The sequence below is a fragment of the Pollicipes pollicipes genome, unplaced genomic scaffold (assembly GCF_011947565.3).
Source record: "Pollicipes pollicipes isolate AB1234 unplaced genomic scaffold, Ppol_2.1 Scaffold_3087;HRSCAF=3621_pilon_pilon_pilon, whole genome shotgun sequence".
NCBI classification, from domain to species: Eukaryota; Metazoa; Arthropoda; class Thecostraca; order Pollicipedomorpha; family Pollicipedidae; genus Pollicipes; species Pollicipes pollicipes.
In genome coordinates this window covers 8,200,050-8,221,117 of record NW_023596225.1, presented here as the reverse complement: position 1 = coordinate 8,221,117, position 21,068 = coordinate 8,200,050, and the positions used below count along the sequence as shown (strand labels likewise).

Below are 21,068 nucleotides of genomic sequence, written 5' to 3'. Positions count from 1 at the left end.
CTAACCCAGGGAATAGTTTTGAATGAAATCAATGCATCCAGCACACATAAATAATTATGCAATCGGTAAAACGTAGCGTAATGTCTTGGGAGACTGCCAAAATCACAACTCGAGTCAGCGGATGAACATTTCCTCGTCGCGCCCCCTGTGTGCCTCACAAACGCCGGCGGGCGCCAACGCTGACTCCCTGGACGCTTCACTGATGCGAGTTCGTTGGGCGCGTCCGGCCTCCGGCCATCGCCGCCCACCGTCGGCCACCGGTGCGGCCTGGGCTCGGCCGGAGGCCCGGCCCGGCCCCCGCCGCCGGCCGCTCCGCGACGCCCGGCTCCGGTCGCTCTGCCGATCTGGCCAGGCGCGCCAGGGAGCGTGCGGCGCCAGCGCCACCCAGCCTCGGGACGCTGGCGCCGGGCGCCGCCGAGGCCGTCCATGCGCCGGCCGGCGACGCTCCTCCGGCGCCCCTCAGGTCGGGTCAGGCCATGGCTGCAACAGAACAGACGGTTGGTCAGAAGTTGCCATCGCACGTGACTCTCAGCAAGCCGCGGGCGCCGTCGACGTTCGGCTCGCCCCGCTATCGGGGGGGGGGGGGGGGGAGACGACGCCCCGCTAGTCCCAGTAGTTGGGGAGGCAGCAGTCGACGCTTGGTTCGTCCCACCGGGGGTGGGGAGGGAAGGGGAGGCAGCAGTCGACGCCCGGGTCGTCCCGCACGTCAGGGAGGCAGCAGGGCATCGCGCCGCCGGCTCCCGGCCCTCGTCTGTGACGGCGCCCGGAGGTACACCAGCGACCGCCGTGGGGCAGCGATAGGTCAACTGCCTTCCCAGGACCGACAGGTGTAATTAGTATGATCAGGTGCCTTCCGAACAGGTGCATATGTGATCCAGACAAATGATAGTTATGCATGCCTGGCCTTGAAAAATGCAGGCGTAGTCATATCGATACAAGACGAATTCTTCATTGTGTACTATTGGTACTCGGTTCACGCTGTGCAAGCTGATACCTTAATTCCACGCACTGATTGTTTTCACTAAACCAAGCCGATAGTTAAGCACCATTCTAGGCACAAAAAGACTCAAAATAAACAGACAGGCTTTCAGGCGCCCAGTTTGGGGAGATTACAAGTACATGGCTGTTCACGCCATGCGTATATATCGGTATACACATGTGTGGCATGTGTACGTCGTGGAATGCAAGGCACAACGCCATGCGTACGTATTGGTATGTACACAGTAGTTAGCACTGTCAAGATGCCTTTGTAAAGCATGCTATCTGTACAGCGTAGGGCTGTGAGCACCTGTAAGTCAAGTACACTGAATAAGCAAGTCATGTTGTCAACTTAAGATAAGTCTTCATGGTGCATTGAACATTTAACTCTAAGCCAACACGGCTTTGAAACATGCACTGCAGATGTAGACATTTGGGCATGTATTACATCCTCAGGTGCCGTGTACAATACGCGTTCACCTGTTCTTTAAAAACATCAAGTTGGAACTCGCATATACATATATATATATATATATATATATATATATATATATATATATATATATATATATATACACATATATATATACGCATATATTATATATATATATATGTATAACATATATGTTATATATAATATTATATATATATATATATATATATATATATATATATATATATATACATAAAACTACATGGTGTATGAACGAAAACGGCCAGCGCTCATTTCCCCATAAGCAGCTCGGAAATGCTTCAACCAGAAAGATAACCAATCATTCCGTGTCGTGCCCTGATGAAATGAAATAGCCCCCAACGACCAAAAACGGTAGTTGTGCTTTCAATTCATAGCTTTTGTCTCCGTTTTCGGTGACACGTTCTAGCTACTGCGCTAGAGTTTGATGGCGCATTTGCGACGACCGGCACGGCAATGCCCTGCCAGTCTTCGTTCCGGACTGGCTGTCGCCGAATGAAAGCCGTGTTCGCCGTTGATGGATGGGGCTTCGCGTGCAGCATCAACGCTCAGATCGTGACGCCGACGAGCTTTTCTATCGGTCCACCGCAGGGCAGGCAGAGTCAACCTTGGGCTGTCGGGGCTACCGGGTGGGCTCGGCTGGACTCTCGGGCACTGGATATGGGTTCTTCGGTGCCCATCGACCGTGTGAACGCAGCGCTCACTTGTATAATTCATATAATCCGTTTGTATAATTCACGCTACGCACGCGGTGTGAGCCTGCCACTGTCGGCGAATAAACAGGCGCGTGCTAATAGTCGGGCTCCATTAGCGAGGCTAATAACCCGTATGCGCCGGACGGTAGTCAACAACAGGCCATGGCCCTCACCCCCTTCGCGCAGCGGGCCGCGCCGCAACAAGCGAATGGGGCACGTGGCTGGTGCGCGGGGGAGGGGAGGGGAAGAGGGAGGGCGGCGCGGCGCCGACAGCGCTGCCCGGCACCTGGCCGCAGCGACACGCCCTTTACTTACACAGCGCCTGAAGGCGTGTTCACGGACATCGGCACAAAGGCGATGCTGGGCTGGTGTGGGAGTGTGTCAGAGTGGTCCGTAGCTTGTTTGGCCCGCCGTGGTCCGTTTTGTCAATGTATGAATTAGCCTTCCGACGGCATGCGAGTGATGCGAGTCAACAGTCACATTCAGGGTTGTTCAGTCCCAACTATCTAGCCTAGGTTCACGTGAGCTTCCCGTGACTGAAGCGTGCTTAGTTTTGAGTTTTTAGGAGGAGCCGCTGAGACGCCTTCGTAGGGCGAAGCTAGGGAAAAAATAACGCTTGTGGGCCGAGGGTTAAATAAGGGTAGGGGAATGAATTGTACTATTAAGTTTTCGTGTGCATGCTTAAGCTATCGTCTAGGCTACCGCGGGATCGTCTAGCTCTGAATTAGTATTGATATTATCAGTAAAAACCCGCGCACTGAGATAACACATACAAATAACTTATCACGCAGATCCTGCTAAGATTGGTGATTCTTCGCTCATGCCGAGAGCAGCAGCGTCAACAGAGCCACCTTCCGGTCCAGGCACCGCTTTAACAACGCAAGCACACCTTCCTGGTAGAGCATCGCGCGCCTGGTAAGCACCGCAAACATAGTGTGCATTATGAACCCCGCACAAACGCTGATACCCGCCTGAGCCGGACCAAGCACACTCATTTCCGGCGGTCTGTTGCCTAAGAGGCACAGCAATCAAGGATGCTAGGTATAATGGAACAAATGCAAAGTGGACCGCATCGCGCTGTGCACTAAGGTTTAAATGCTAAGTAGCATGCAGCTGAGAATAAATTTGTAGTTAATCCCATTAATAACCGACATCACCTAGCAGCTAGCTTTCTACGGTATTATATTTGCATGGCCTGAGGACTTCATGAGGTTTTCTGGAGAGGTGTACTGTCATAATTCACAGCGTGAATTTGTGACCGCTCCAGTGAACGCCAGCAGGTTTGTGATAAATGGGCAGTCATTCCCCGTTAACGGCAGAGTATGCATCACCCCTTGCGGAGTTAGCGATGGAGCCAGCTAGGTCTCAGCAAAGGGCGCTCGAGGCCTCGGTTGCAGTCAATTTCAGGTAAGCGGGGAGTTTCGGCTCCAGCACAAATCTTTCCTTCCGGTTATCGCTCCAGGCCCAGTACGCCCTCCTCGGCCTATGATTAGTTGATTCAAAACTTCCTCCTCGGTTCATGATTGGTTGATTCAACACCTTCTCCTCGGTTCATGATTGACTGATTCAGTACTTCCTCCTCGGTTCATGATTGCCTGATTCAGTACTTCCTCTTCGGTTCATGATTGGCTGATTCAGTACTTCCTTCTCGGTTCATAATTAGCTGATTCAGCACTTGCTCCTCGGTTTATGATTGACTGATTCAGTACTTCCTCCTCGGTTCATGATTGCCTGATTCAGTACTTCCTCCTCGGTTCATGATAGGTTGATTCTCAAGTGGGGCCAACGCGGAAAGATATCAACACTGAGCACTAGCTTTCATGTAGGATGACACGAACGAGCTTGTGAAATTGTGACTGATGATCATGTATGGTGATACGGACGCTCTATGATTACTGCAAGATCGCATAAGGCTGAGCCGGGCGGCAGATAGTTCGCAAGAATGGATAGCTTCTAGACGAAATTACGCAAGCCACATATCTGTTGACGGTTATGCCGTTCAGTGCCATGCATATCACTACCGATGCTTATCAAGACAATTTATCTCTTTAATCGCAGTTTAGCCTCAAGCAAACAACTTGTGACATTGCACCACGTGAATATCAGTCATGCTGTCGAGTAGTAAGCCCCAACACAAAGGACTGCTAAGGACCTTTATCCTGGCTGAGTTTCTGGTTACTACACTAATGATGCTTTATGCACAGCTTTGGGTGCATGCATATATATATATATATATATATATATATATATATATATATATATATATATGCAGGCTTGTGCTTTAGTCACCCTTAATATATATATATATATATATATATATATATATATATAAGGGTGACTAAAGCACAAGCGCCCAGCTGAGCCAGTGTCCAACGCTGTAATCAGCATGGAGACGTCATTCGTCACGAGCACTCGAATTTCCAAGAGAGCTCTCAGACATTGCCTCATGCTGCAAAACCACGCTCAACTTGTATGCATGCAAACTTTTTCGTGGCATTTTTCATTAACACCTTATGTATTAAGTGAGTAAAAACAGGAGAAAGCAGCCTCCCTGTGCAAAATAGATAGATCATGGTGCTACTCTCCCGGTCTTTTTATGGCCTCCAGATACACTTGGTCAGAAATATTGCTTACATCGATCACATTCAGTTAAACTTAGAACATGGACATACTCCAAAACAGCGAGCAGCCCACAATACTGTCGAGTTGAGAGATACCAAATCCAGGATCACATACAATATCCTTATCTCGTACTTTTGTCGTTCCGGATGTCAGCAAAAAAGTTTTAGGCACCAATGAAAATTCTATCACAAGAAAACGAATTATTGAGACATGCGTAATTTATTCAGCGTTTCGGCGTTTAAGAACGCATGCTCGAAACGTTGAGAAACAAGATTTTCCAACGTACAGCGCTTTAAAAAGCAAACAATGCGCATGAAAGTGGAGCATTGCTTCCATCGGTGACAGTTGTTTATCAGCAGCAAAAAGTCTGGAGTTCTGTTCCAAGAGACGAGACGGCGCAGATTTTCCACGATCCTAGACACGCTGTTTGACAGGCACTGTCGGCTCACCTCGTCAGGCGAGAGTTTCTTAGCGAACAGCTTTAATTTGATAAAATAGCGTCCTTTTGCAGAAACTGACTGACACCAAAGATGAGGCAGCGCCTAGATTTGATTGTGTAGACTAAAACCGTCACCTGTTGGACAAACAAGGCCTTTGGCTCATTGCTCCATGCGTGCTGTCAGCAAGAAGGGGCCTTGAGGACATCATTGTATATGCTTGAAACCCAGAAATTTGGAACCTGCGGGACACATGCGCGGCGGCCAAACACACGCTTCGGCGCACCAGAGGTGAGCAGCGGCGCGGGCGGCTGCCCAGCGAACACAAGCGGCCTCCCTCTTCACATTCCATCCGGGATGTGGTGGCACGAGCTGCGGATGAACTAGCTTGGGCCCGTTGCGCAATCAAGAACTGCATTTGTGGTACATGGCTGGTTCGTTGTCAGAAGTGAGTACGCAAATGGAATGGATCGTGGTGCAACGCCGTCCAGCGACGGGAATACGCATCGTGCCACTTTGAGGATCGAGATTGCACTATGCTTGTGTACGTGGCTATTGCCGTCGACACTACATCATGCACCAACTAGTGGCAAATGCAAACATCGCTTCGGCAGCTATGCACGACACTGAAAACGGTTATGCTGTTATAAGGCTTCTGTCAAGACTGATGGCTCGACAGGATGTCTCCTCGTGTAGCGTGGGTGTGGGGGTATTCATCCGCGAATAGTGTGGGGTGCACTTGTATAAATAACCGCTACACCTAGGCAGCAGTAACCAGACTGACCGGAGGAGTGGCATATGCATCTTGTCCAATTGCAGTCGAAGCGCGAAGTTTCGTCCCACTGCCTTCATTCACAGTTCCCTCGGCCGTTTAGCCCAAACCTAGACTTAGCCCACTTCCTGGACTGGATCGATGTCGAGAGATTGCTGCTTCAGCTCTTGCATAGCCACTTCTCCATCCACTGTGCCAGTGGTAGAAGTCATGAAATCCGAACGACGAAAATATCGCAATAAATGCTGACCTCTTCTGACCCAGAAGCGCAGGTTTCATGTTTATCTTGCCTGGTTGGGCGTGTGCTGAATCATGTCCATTTCAAATCATTCCTCTGCCTTTTATGTTATTTTTTACAGCCTTAAGATACATTAGATCACATTCCTTCGTCGAACAACGTCTGAGCCATACCGTCAAGGCTGGTTCCGAAGCGGTGACGAACATTACGAGCATTTTACACCAGATGTGGTAAACTTAACATTGGGCGTTCAACTGATCCCACCTATGCAAGACAGGTCTAGTGCTGTAAACGATCCTACGTGTTGTCAAGATGATGGCAGCTTATGTTTTTAGAAATGCTGACCGAAGGCCGGTGACACGATTGTAAACAATGGTCGAGAAGGTGAACAGATTTCAGAAAAAAATATATCGTCACTATTTTTGAGATTGCGGCATCGCAGAACCCAGCCGATGAGACCCTCAGGATCACGGCGCCAGAACAGGCCTGAAGCTCATAACTCGCCCGGCTGCCGACACCATGGAAACAGGCCAGAGTAGTTGTAACGGTGCTGACGATGCTCCAGTCCATCACCCGAGAGCCCCTCACCCGCTGAGGTATGCCTCCCGGGCAGCCCGCCAATGGCTGCCGAGGAAGCGCTGCCAGACCGATGAATGAAGTCCGCTCTGAGCGGCCGCGCCGTGATGACTCTCCCCAGACGCCAGAGATCGAACGCGATCGCGAGAGATGGCGATCATCGGGCCGAGCTTGGCGCGCACGGCGAGAGAGGGGGGGGGGGGCGGGTCAGCCGCTTCGGACGGACCGGCCCCGGCCGCGCGGTCCCCAGCGCTGATTGCCTGCCGGACCGATAGGCCGAAGCTGGGTGCGTCGCTCTGAATGAGCGTTGTCACGCCACAGACCGATCGGGGTCCGTGACGGGCCCGACCGGCACGGCCGCGCCGCCGCCGCCGCCGTCCAAAGGTCGACCGACGACGGCCGCCGACCAGCGCCGCCTCCCCGCCGAGATCAGACGACACTGAGTCGGCGATGGCGGAAGCGCCTTAGCGGAAACCAGTCACAGGCGATGACGGTGGCTTACTCTGATGACGTCAGCTTAGGGGAGGTCACGTTCTGTCTGTCCAAAGAAGCGTCCCTAACGTTCCACGATCGACCGAGCTGGACTTGGGCTGAGCGAGCGCGGGACGATATTTAACGTTACCTGCTGTAGCATGACGACCGCAACTCCTTGTCAATTCAAGTGAAGCGCATGACGATGCACGGTACAAAATTAAGCTCATTTCGTCCACATCGCCCATGAATTATAAATACCATGCGGTTCAGTTCCGCACTTAAAGATAGTTTTCCTGTTGATCAGGATCATTGCACGTTTTATATAATTACCTGGGTTTAACCACAAATGCAGCGCATCACATATAGCACACGTAATGGAGACATTTCTCGTTCCGATCGCTGTAGGGAGTGAAATTCTTGGCCGGGTGTCAAGCTAGAAGCCCCGGATTTCCGCACATGGATGTGATCGTTGCGCTCTTCCAATTGTGCTTTATCATTCCAATATTATGTCTTATTTCAACAGTTCTCCCGGTTGATTTCAGCATCACATTTTAACCGATGTTTTCCCACTAGCCAGTGTTTTTCAATCGAATCCAGTCAGATCCGTGCTTGCCGCTGATATGTTCTAATCTAGTCCTGTTGAAAAGAATGTTCAACATTTGAAGATACTGAGGTGAACATCAGATATGATAGGAAAAGCTTATTTGTAACTTTTGGTAGGCTTTCAATGTTCAAAAGCGACCGTAAGTAGCAAAATTTCAGTGTTTGTTAAAATGGGCCCCATTACGTCATCGTTTGATGGCGTCATGGAATGGTTTTGTGACGACAGTAATACCTGGCAGCATCTGGCAGCCAGACCTAAAGGATGCCTCGGAACGCACGAAAGCTGATGCCAGCCGGCCATTCTCGTCGAGGGTGCTGTGGTGACGGTGGGTTAGTGAATGGTTGTGTATAGACTTTTTGTCTTGGTGCTGGTTGTACGAAAAGCTTTGGTGGACTGTTTGACATACGCAACGTAGCGATCACTAGCTTTTATGGCCGGTTATCAATATTAAAGCGCGATATGCTGTAAAACTGTCATATAGTGTCCTGAATCTCTTACCAAACCTTGCCAACGACTGTTAATGATGTCAACACTGTGTTGTCGATCTATCGTTGCCTGCAGTGTTATAATCCTGCCATTCATATCTTGTGATGGGCACAGTGGTTACTTCCCCTACTATTTGTAACTGTAAATTCAGTCACATGCAAAAATAAATAATGCATCCATAGATAGCGTTGCTTTGGGTTGTTTGCCAATGCGTTGTTATTGCTATGGTAAGGGTGGTAAGGTTGAGGTACCAAAAATATTTTTCTTGTTTAGAATTATTTATGCAATCACTAGTTAACCCTGATATAATCATTGTGGTGCAACAACGTTCTTCCTAGCAATAGTTTGGCAGCGTTAAATCAGTAGTCATTCATAACTTATAAACTGTTATCTCATAGGCTTGACAGAGAGTAGTCAAGCAATGTGGTACATTGAGCAATGACAGGGGTCAATAGTGTCACTGCGCACTATCTCAGTGCTGTAATGTGGCATGGCATAATGAGTAATAATACAATTTTTGTACTGCAGTCCCTGCTACTTTCATAATAAATTATATTATGAGAAGGTAGGTAAAGCATGCATTCTTGTATTAACTCTGCATCTGACATATGACTGGCCAAAAACACACGATGCAATATACAAATCCCTTTTAGCACAGCACACAACCAATAAGTGACATCACTTAGCCTGTTCTGAGAATCCACAAAGCGTAGGTGACAAGGACGCAAACACGTCTTCTACCTCCAGAGTCATCCAACGTGCTGCAGCCGTCAGGCTTCTTCACTCAAAAATTTTGTTGCGCAAGTAATGACAGAAGTATAAAGAGAAAAAAATACCTGTTGTGAAATGGCACTGCAAACCTGCTGAACTTGCACAAATCTGGAGACATGGCAAGAGCATGTAGCTATAGTTAGATGGGCGAAATGCAGGGAAACGAAGAAGCCGCCAGAAGGCTCATGATAGAACATTGTTAAGTGCCATCCAAGATACCAACGGCAATACTTTCCCACCTTTCCCAGCAGTCTGCATCTCACACAAGTTCCAGTGACTATGACATTGATGACTTGCAAACAATGCTTGCCTGCATCCAAATTTGTTAAGGCAGTAAGATGTGCATCCATCATCATACAGTACCATATTTTCAGAATTCTTAAGGGGGAGACAATTGTGTAAAGCTGTATTATGCGAGTTTTTACCAGGCATGTGCATTAATGAGCCACACGGACCTGCCACTACCGCCAAAATCAATTGCTAACATAATGGAATGCGGTGAAAGTAAAGAATGCTTACGCTCGACGCACCAATTCAGCTGCTAAATCATGCTAGCAGCCAATCACCTTCCGCGCAATGTGGCATATGTGCTGCATCACCGCTTTTGCGAATGCATCAGCAGCCATGCTGTTTTGACCATAAACAGAAAACAACCTGTAATATCACAGCGATCGTATGACGTTTCTATGACATCGTCAATGCTAAAGTGACTTAGAAATAGTCTCCCCATAAACATTTCCCCACTTTTGCGTGTATGTAACTCCGGAACCAGAGGGTTTTGGCTCTTAAAAAGGGCATGGTCGTAAACTGCATCAGAAGGTCCTCAAAATGGCTATTTCAGTTCAAAACCCCATATAAAGGTGGGACACTCCCTTTCAATACATGAAATAATCCATCATCTGCCAGCTGATCTCATGAGCTCCAGTAACAGCTCTTTCAAAGCGTCTTTAAAGAGCAGAACATGCCACGCACGTCAAGAGAAATCATACCGGGAGAGCACGTATGCGATAAAATATGCCGTTGCCGTGCGTGGCACTCGCACACGACCCCAGGGGCCTGTAAGGCGAGACGTCGTAGTCCACGGGGAGCTTTCCTTTGTGGCCGCACGGTTGCATGCGCGCTACTACTAGACTAATGCTTCCGCGCTGCGATCCGCCACCATGACACGCCATGGGCCTCCTTGAAATCGTGCTCCGGCGCCAGTCGGCAGATATTTCCGTAATTAGTTGAACTTTTCATTAAGTTAGTAGACATGCAGCACACGCGGACCCGTCACGACACGATAGAGAAACGTGCCGCCAACGACCATGAAACGGCTGGCTTTTCGTAATTGATGGGTAGAGCGCATTAGGCTGCAGCCCACATGCTAAGTGCCGCCAGAGCAGTTGACATTTTACAGCACAGATGAAGGTCTAATGAAAACAGGCCCGTTGATGTCGGTCCTCGTTCACAACGCTGATCCGCATCTGAGTGCACGGCTGGCTAAGTCGTGAGCTTGCCTCCATCCTACCAGACGATAATAAATACGCATTTTGGGTTCCGCTGCACTTTTCAGGTTGGCGACAGGTTTTGATTTCCTGCGATGCGCACGGCTCGCCCTCGCTTTACACCACCGGGGTCAGGATGCGTTTTGCAGCTCCACTTTCATATAACGCGAAATGAAATTGTTTCCAGTGTCCTCAAACCTGAGCGGACTGGGCGGGATAGACAACAAAGAGGTAAACTTTGACAGTGCCAGGCTCCTTATGAAAAGGCATCGTCAATACAGTGCCTGCTTTTTTGCATCCAGGGTGATAGCGCCGTGCTGCAATAGCGGCTATGTTCCTGGTAGTTCGTTTCATGCATGATCTTGATATCGGCCATAATTTGGGCTCTTCGTCCATAACCACCCGCAGTCCACAGCTTCGTGCTCTTGAAGTAATATTTTGTCTGAATTCCGTTTGAAACCGATCCATAGCCAAAAAGTTTTTGCTCATTCAGTTTGAGGCCGCTACCGCTGCCAAACTGAGCTATAGACACCAGTGGATTCAGTGCGAACGCCGCCAAACCGTCCCTGATTACCGTCGGGTGCTCGGCGTTAAGTGACAGATCGAGCTCAGGTCCAGCCGGTGTAATTCCGCGAATAGACTGGTCATTGTGGCTCTTGTTCGCCAGTAGTGAGATACAAATAGCTCAAAACAGGCAGCCAAATAGGCGGCTTTGCCTTATTCATCGGTTGATGTTACAGCTGTCGAACAAAAAGCCATTTAATACCATTCGTGCTTTACGGGTATTCAACCTTCTCAGCCGACTGGCGACCCAGCAGGAGAGGGTGGTACCGATTACCGGTGGGCAGCAAATCATGTCCCAATCCAAAACCTATTGCCGTTTACACGCACCCGGGTGACCGTTCAAATACCCCTTGCTCGAGTGGGGGTCAATATGACAGCACCCTAAGACATTACAAACTAATGTAGGTTAAGACACCAAAATCACAAGGTGGATTGACTTGTGCGTGAAATCAATTGTACCAAAACTTGAAATTGTTATGTCATGACCTTGGGTCAATTAGATCAAACAAGGATAAACTTCAGCTTGGCGTCTTAAGTGCCCAGGGCCTCCTCATGCAACCGATGTGGGGCTAGAACAAAAGGTAAATTCTGAACAAAAGGTCAGTAATGTCAGTGACCTTGTTTGACCTCTATATGGTGACGGTGACCAAATACCTTCGAGATTGCCCCTATTTCACCATTCGAATAAACGTCAGGGATTATGCTTGGCGACATGTTCCTAAAAACAGCATGCTGAACTGGTTTAGTTTAGGCCAGTGAACAACTCCGACATTTGAAAAGTCCATGGAGCATGTCTGTTTCGGTCCGTGCTGCTGATGCGTTCAAAACGAGCACCAGAAACTACCTCATAAAACGAAGCTTTCGAGCAAAAAAGCAGGTTAAGTTTGACTTTGATCTGACCTTCATACTTGACCCCAGGACACTTGAGTTCATTGTTAAACTAAATTCAATTGTTAAGTTGCCTACGAAACTATCTCAGATAGATGTGGCTCCGTCTGACACCCCATTGTTGCATCACATAGAACGAATCCCTAGAAATGCCATTCACTGATTGCCACGGTCTAACTTTGCACTGTCATTGGTTAGCGAACTTACAAGAGACATCAATTCTTTACATGAAAAGATCCGCTATTTAATTCTATATAGCTTTGCAAAGTATGGTGCAGCTATGCCGCGCCGTTCGGAGCTCGTTTGGAAAACCCTTCAGGGGCTGGTCAAGTCCATCCCGCTCCACACCCTAGCGCGTGTTAAGTTCAGTGCATTATGAGTGCTGACGCTGAGAACAACCGAGAGGGAATGTACCAGGACGCCAAAACCAAACCTCCACTAAACCAAGACATCAAGCAATCATGTTGGCGTGCGTGGCGGTCATGCTTGTCTTCGCGAGCTATGTCCATGTCGGCTATTGAAAGGGGTTGAGGAAACATTACAATGCAGAAAGCTCAGTCGCATGGAGGACAGGAAATGTCCCGAATTTTTGCGCACTCCACCAATTAAAACATTCCGAAATAATCAGTCACCCATAAACCGTCATATCCAGGCACCCAACACAGGGAATATACCAATAAGTCTTCGACAAACAAACGGCTCGTACACATTCTGACCCAACTGTTTCGGCAACAGCAGAGACAATGCCGGAAGGTTTCGGTATCAAGCACAAGGTTGGAAACTAACATACCAAGAGCATCAGCGCAGTCAATCACTTCCACACTATAACTCCTGATGCACGGCACCGTGCTGAGGACTGCCTCAAACGAAGACGGCTGGTGCGGAAGGCTTCATTGGCCCGTGCCGAGAATGAGGTAAACCGTAGCTTGATAAAGGGCATCAGCGCCCAACGCAAGCTCTACTGAACTGTTTTTTAACCTGCTTCACCTGAAAGGCGCCGCTGGAATCATGTAACATTGCGGAAAACGACGAATCTAGGACGACGTCTGTGAATTTATTCTTGAGTGACAATTACAAATCTGCAGCAATTCTCAAAGCTGGAGTCGATTTTCAACTTGCTTTCTTAAAATTGTATTCAGACTAGTGCTTGCTATGCTATTCTGTCCCTTGCTATCCTATTACGCCCCTTGCTATGACACGCTCCAGTTCCGCGTGTCCGCCTCCCACATGTTTCTCCAATAATGTAAACGCTTGCCATAAACGTGAATTCTCCATGTGGCCTTCAAAAAGGGCCCTACGCAGTGTTTCTATGACACAACACGTATGTGAAAAGCGCATGCAATAAATCTATCTCGATAGCTCGTTTCTTGTGCATTTCCCCTTCAGCCCATAACGCAGGCATGCCAAATCAGCTTCGAGCCGTGCCGTTCTAGTCTGCAGGGTCAGTCGAACTACAGCTTCGAGCCGTGGCGTTCTAGTCGGCAGGGCCAGTCGAACTACAGCTTCGAGCCGTGGCGTTCTAGTCTGCAGGTCCAGTCGAACTACAGCTTCGAGCCGTGGCGTTCTAGTCTGCAGGGCCAGTCGAACTATAGTTTCGAGCCGTGACGTTCTAGTCTGCAGGTCCAGTCGAACTACAGCTTCGAGCCGTGACGTTCTAGTCTGCGGGACCAGTCGAACTACAGCATCGAGCCGTGACGTTCTAGTCTGCAGGGCCAGTCAAACTACAGCTTCGAGCCGTGACGTTCTAGTCTGCAGGTCCAGTCGAACTACAGCTTCGAGCCGTGACGTTCTAGTCTGCAGGGCCAGTCGGACTGCAGCTTTGAGTTGTGATGTTCTAGTAGGCAGGGCCAGTCGAACTACAGCTTCGAGCCGTGACGTTCTAGTCTGCAGGGCCAGTTGGACTGCAGCTTTGAGCTGTGACGTTCTAGTCTGCAGGGCCAGTCGAACTACACCTTCGAGCCGTGACGTTCTAGTCTGCGGGGCCAGTCAAACTACAGCTTCGAGCCGTGACGTTCTAGTCTGCAGGGCCAGTCGGACTGCAGCTTCGAGCCGTGACGTTCTAGTCTGCAGGGCCAGTCGAACTACAACTTCGAGCCGTGACGTGCTAGTCTGCTGGGCCAGTCGAACTACAATTATCCTTAACTAGGACCACTACCTCACATTATACTGGAGCTATGCAAACTACCTTACGGTATGACGACAATCACCTGTTTGCGTAACTGCCTACCAATTAACGACAGCTTCACGCAAGCATGCTTTGTTTGCTTCACATTTGTGCGACTTCTTTGGGAAGCTAATTTATAGCTGCATTAAGAACGAGCAGCCTAAGCAGCCTGCATCGCTCGGCGAGTCCGGTTACAGGCTTCCTCGTAAAATAAGGACGTTTTAGGTGCATTACGCTCCCTCGAACTGCGGATGCAAAGGAACGTGCGCCGTTTTGCCGCATGAGTGATGCCTTTCCTGTTTTCTTTATCGCCATGGGGTGCGCCAAATCGCAAAACAATATCATAAAACATTGGTTTAGCGCTCAGGCTGTGGTGTAGCACCAGTCACGTGACATAAACAAAATATCGGGCAATGGAGCTGGCAGGTGTTAATGCCGTGCGTACCAGAGTGAAAGACACTACGGTGTTGCTGATTGATTTTTGCGAAGAAACCTAGCGTGAGCTGCATCACTCTCTGCCATCTGCCATCTCTGCCATCTCATCAACTCATGCCAAAAATTCCATGGACATCTCGCACGTCGTAAAGTGTGGGTGTTACGCCATACTTAGCTTAAAAGATGAGTCGAGAGGGCAGTGTAAACATATGTCGTAAAGCGTGGGTGTTACACCATGCTTAGCTTAAAAGATGACTCGAGAAGGCAGTGTAAATATATGTCACAAAGCGTGGGTGTTACACCATACTTGGATTAAAAGATGACTCAAGAGGGTAGTGTAAACATATCAAAATGCTGGGCGATAATCACAGTGCTTACGGATGTCACGCATTTATTTTGTTTAGAGCCATGTTTCCGATGCATACTTGACTGCCATTTACAGCCAGATATTTGGTTAATCAGTAGTTACTAATATGTTGAATGTTCGGTATTCCCACCGTAAGAACTCATAATGCCGACAAGCCACGGGCTGAATATATTTCTTTCTTGTGCCAGGTACAAATACGCTCCCAGTGACCTAACGCAAGAATTAGCCCAACTGAGAGTCATGAAGCACAAATTAAGAAGGGCGGATGACTTGTCCGTTATTATTATCAAATGCACGCAGCGACAGCTTTGTTTGAAGTTAATGTAGTCCATCCCTGTGCGTTCTGATACGAGCTATACGGAGATCTGGAGAAAGGTAAACAATTTGAAAACTTCGTTGCTGCGTGAAGGAACTGAGTACTTAGGTGTGCGCAGATCCTAAGATGTTAATGACGTCAGAGATTGACCGATTGGTCGACGACTCCACAAAATTGCAATCCGTTCCAACTTGTTTGCTTTCATTTTCTGCCGGTGTTGCCCTTAGAGCGCGGATTTACACAGGAGGGTAGGATAGATAAGCTCAGAAGCAAAACCCAACGGTCGGAGCGATCAGCCCAACCAGATACCACAAGCGAGCCGCGTGTATTATTGCCGTTTGATTTACATCAAGGGCGCGTCGTAAGCTTGGGCGATTTGGCATGCGTTCTGGTGGAGTAAAGGCAATACCGGCAGCAAGTAGACGCATACCAAAGCATTGAGTGGACAGGTCAGGTTAACCAGTTCTTCAAGATTCGGAAAAGAGTACGCACATCAAACTTCATCGCAGTACGACTGGACGACGATACCTTAAAACTTCTGGAGGAGGACTTTGTTTTCCATTATCAAGGCATATAGTGGGAACTGCCCACGAGGGGAGACAAGTGCGCCAGAAGCGGGTTGGGTATGGGCACAGCGTGCGGCGTGGGCTTATCAGGGGCGCCAAAGAATCTCAGTAAATACTTTCAGCGAGCGTCACACCGCCTCCGCCGAGACGCAGCACACCTTCCACAACACAATGGAGGCATCGCTCGTTGATCCTCTGCATAACAGCTATGTGGAGGCCACCAGCTCAGCCAATATGAAATTGAAGCAACCCAACACAAAGCTGCTTATGGCATGCAACGCTTTATCATCAAACAAAACAAAAATGGTACTATCACCGAGAAAAGATCAACCCCGCACGAACAAACGAACGAAAAGTTGGTCGGTAAGCCATCGATTAAATGCAGTGTTACCGGTATATGTAATGTTTACATATATATATATATATATATATATATATATATATATATATATATATATATAGATATATATATAGATATATATATATATATATATATATGTGTGTGTGTGTGTATATACGATGTATATATATATATATATATATATATATATATATATATATATATATATATATATATATATGTGTGTGTGTGTGTGTGTATATACGATGTATATATATATATATATATATATATATATATATATATATATATATATATATATATATATATATATATATATATATATATATATATATATATATATATATATAACGCATGCTTGATATTTCCACTTAACCAGGACCTTCTGCCGTCCTAATAACAACAACGTAAATGTCAGCCAGGCCAGAGTTTAAGCCCTTGCTTGCTTACTTTAAGATAAAGCTGCTCAACCTGGAAGGCACGTCAAAAATAAAAGGTATCAATTGAGTGTACAATTTTCTAGCTCAGACCAACCTAACATTGCCAACTCAATATGCCTTTGCCGCAAATCAATAATTGAGCTGCTAGATTTTATTCGATACTGAATACATACTATCTGGACAAAAGTTTAATTGTTCAGGTGCAGCATGTTGAGGTTTGTGTCCTTCAGTGGAAACACCTCATTTGTCTTCATATAGACACTGACCCACGCTCAGAAGGAAATCATGACGCGTTTACCGGGGTGCGAAACCCTCACCACCCTTTCTCATTTGCGTAACGAGATGAGTTGTCCGCAAACAATTTTCACGTGTCTTACAGTAAGCGAACGAACAGGAAACACTAGGAATCACCCGTATTACCCAGCAGCTTATTCAATGACATCCTTGCAAGGTATGAATGTCAGTAGAGTTCTTACACTATTCCTCGAGAGTGTTAATACAGTCCTCACACTGTACATCGAGAGTGTTAATACAGTCCTTGCACTATACATCCTTACACTATACATCGATCAATTACGACAAAATAAAAACATAAAGGATCACAACCGCTGTGAAGTACGAAACCTACAACAATGCGCATCCCGTGCATATTTGTTTCTTTACAGCTCTTATATAGAGTGGCACATATGTTGACACGGATTTCTGTTGCCAGCAATAAATAAGTGATTTAAGAAGTCATTATTGATGATTCAAAGAAGTAGGCTCGGCTGGCATGATATCTTGCAGCTGGTGTTAGTTACTGTGTGGTAAGGCACATAACTTTGTTTCTCTACACATTCATGTGGATGGACGGCACATGGGAAATCAATTCAAGTAATGCCAGAAGACTTCACATTATTGCTGTGGTATCCAGGGAACAGCAAGCAGCGCTGGACGAATTGGACAGAGCCCTTGCGCTATAAGTCTTCTATTGAGCCTGCGACCAAACGCCGTTTTGAAAAGAGCAAAACTGCTGAACGAGGATTACGGGGGATCTGCAGGCAAATCGAATATCGCTGGATTTATCAAATATTCTTACTTGACCTATATCCAATAGCAGGAAGACAATTACGCGCTAGAAAAGGTGAGAACTCATCCAAATTGTTGATTCTGTTTAGAACCTGTAGTAATTTAGCGCAAGGTTTTCCAATTTATTAGGGGCCACAGGCACACGGTATCCTAACAGCTTAGCCGATGTGTGGCCACGCCGTTAAGAAATATAATTATCCATATTATCTCAGTTTACAGGTTCTCTGATACCTCCCTGGCAACATATCCTACGTAAATGTCATTCGATTATCGTCCAATTGCCAGACAGCCTTGGCTGCCTGAAGTTTGATGTGCTTACAGCAGCTTTTATACAACACTGTACCTCGGAGACTTTGGGTAGAACCTGAGACAATGTGCAGTCAGACGTGAAGGAGGAAACTATTGGCAAGAGCATGCCTCAATCTCACATAAGTTGTTCACTTTGGCCATTAAGGAGGTTTTCCACAAAACTTGGTTTTATACTTTTAAACCATTTTAAGTGATGCATTTACTTCTATAAGAGCAATGCCCTACACTTAAGCATCGTCGTAAGCTGGGGTTTTTGGCGAGGCCTAGTGGCCGAGTGGTTGGCGCCTTGGGCGTTCCGATGACGGCCCGGGCTCCAATCGCCGCTGGGCCAGACCACTGGGCTCCAATCGCCGCTGGGCCAGACGCCTGGGCTCCAGTATCATGGCGCAACGAATTCGTGCTCATTAGACGCGCGAAATGTGCAGTGTTTCCCTTGTTAAACATCGCTGTTATGTGCCGCTGCGACGTGGAATGTACAGCATAACGCTGTGTCGCATACTAATGCGCTGAGGTCCATCAAGCACTTGACAATGCGGTCCTCTACAACGGAATTGACAGGTCAGAGTATCCCAGCTCAAGCTGTGTCAACTGCATCCAATTGTTTATTGTAAGTGAGACTTTTATGTCCACCCTGCTATCTGTCGTGGAAATGGGAGACTCCATACACTAATATGCAGACTAAACACCAACAATTGACTTTAAAACACCACGTGCACCAATTGCAAGCGGGAACTGCGCAATGTAATCACCTTATGACCGCCACATGTCGCCTTTTGGAAAAGGAGAGGAGTATGGTTGGTTAGCTGGGAAAGTTAAGAAATCTGCCGTTCACAAAGAGTTAAATCAAGTAAAGCGAGACATAAGTCAATGTTCAGTGCCGACCGATCGAAACTCCAGAAATGATCACCCACTATTTGATAATGAACGCCCCTAGTGTAAAATACAACGGTTTATCGCAAAACCGGAATGTTCACAGTTACAGAAACATAACCTTGCGAAAAATTACATTTATGCGTCGCACAATGATGGTCTAAAATTGAAGAATATAACATGTCACGGAAGGTTATACACAGTATGTAACATATTCTATGCACACAAAAATCAACCGTAGAACATATTGCGGCAGTCAAACGAACCATTGCTGTTATCCCTCAGAGGGTGTACTTTTCAAGATAGTGCAAAATATCAATAATTTAGAGCACAAATAGCACTGTCTTTCCTACAAAACAGGTAAATCAATCAAAATGACCTGAAAAAATAATCATTATTATTATTCCGTACTACAGACAAGGACAAAGGTCTAGGAGGTTTTACACTTCCTGAATCAAATCAGGCTGGGTGTGGTGTGCATCTCTAAATACTGTTCCGCTGCTGTGCTAGGGCTCTGCGTTTCAAAATCTAAACCGAAAAGCACTTGAGGATTTGCAGTTAAATGAGCTAATTACCGTACAGATCAGAGGGCTAAAAGCTCAGCGGGCTGTTTTGATTTCCGACAACACTTGTCCAGGTTCAATGTTAGTGTGAAGAGAGTTAATGTACACGCGTGTACGCCCGCACGCACGCAGATGTATACATGTATATATATATATATATATATATATATATATATATATATATATATATATATATATATATGAATATATATATTTAAAGTCACGTAAAAAATCAGCGACCAAGACAGCTAAAAAATATATACGTGTACTCATGTATAGCAAAGGTAAAAAATGACTGGCCAAGACGGCAGCCGCTATCATTTATATTTCAATCGGTCAACGTTTCGATACGCTTGGATATCATAATCGAGACAGTCAATATCCCATCCACTTACCCCCACACCTAAAGTTACCTCTAACCGTTGGGAGAGGTCACTCCTCCCGGGCATCACAGTACCAGGTCTGAACTTTGTGTCACTGTATGAGCACCTTTGGTCGATACTGCTTTGCGTCTTAAATCGAGATTTGGGAGCAGGGACGTAGCCAAGGGAGAGGTTAAGTACTCTGGGTCTTCCTACTGAGGCCCAGATTTTAGCTGTTTTTTTTTCTTTGCATCGATAGCTCCCGACAGAAGGTAAACAAATGGCGCGATCCTGGGGTCTAGTTTCCTACTCACTTGGAGGGGAGGGCTCCCCCCCCCCCCCTCCCGTGTAAAGGTCCGTTGGTTGGCATATTTTGGGGGTAGTTTGCATCATTTTTCCACAATATAGCACCCAACACATTTTGCGACAATACGGTCCTGGTGTGGTGCATTTCCAGGCCCTTCCTTATGAATCCCGTGTGCCCCTGTTCGGGCACTCATTATTTAATAATTAAATAAATCCTAGCTATGCCCTGCTTGGGAGGCACGTAATATGATGCACACGAAGGCCAAAAACCATAGAACAGAAGAAACACCTACCACCATCCCTAAAATTATTGACGTGTGCCTTGTTGCGCCGTGTAAAGATTAGTGAAGATCAGCGAGGCTAAATGTCGCCCCGCCCCTATCCCGCAGTCGGCTGGCATGCACCAACCTAAATTTCTCTCAAATTCATCCCCTGCAGCCTGGAGGCCATATTTAGTTGCAAAATCAGCGATGCAGGTTTATAAGTCCATCAGTGCCTTAAAGGATCTTTAAAAGCAGAATGCCAGTAAAAAAACAAACAAACACAATGCCAGCGTACGCTAAGTACAGGCACTGATCAACTCCGATATTTCCTCTGCTTGGGCACTTTTACACTGAACGACAGTGGCAGGAAAGGAGGAACTATCGCGTTACGGGAGCAGAAGGGGGACTTAAGGGCTCAAGTCCCCCGAGCCATTTGTACAGGTTTAACTCTAGGCCCCTGCGCTGGTGCATAAAAAGCCAACTTAAAGTGCCACTGAGCCGCCGATCCAGGATAACCTTCCTCCCTCCCGCAAGGGTGAGAATCGCCTGCAGAGAGCTAGCTGATCTGAAAGGCGCGGCCCAACTGGTGTCCTTACACCTAGCTCCAAGACTTC

At 47.2% G+C, this 21,068-nt stretch overlaps 1 long non-coding RNA gene across 1 annotated transcript in view; it reads right to left on the bottom strand.

The window, feature by feature from the left end:
- Nucleotides 1-446: 446 nt before the first annotated feature.
- The window catches only part of LOC119114781 (uncharacterized), a 24,916-nt gene continuing 4,294 nt past the window's right edge, over nucleotides 447-21,068 (bottom strand). Inside the window, exon 3 of the long non-coding RNA XR_005096070.1 lies at nucleotides 447-480. This is a non-coding gene — a long non-coding RNA (uncharacterized LOC119114781). The remainder of the gene's footprint in view (nucleotides 481-21,068) is intronic.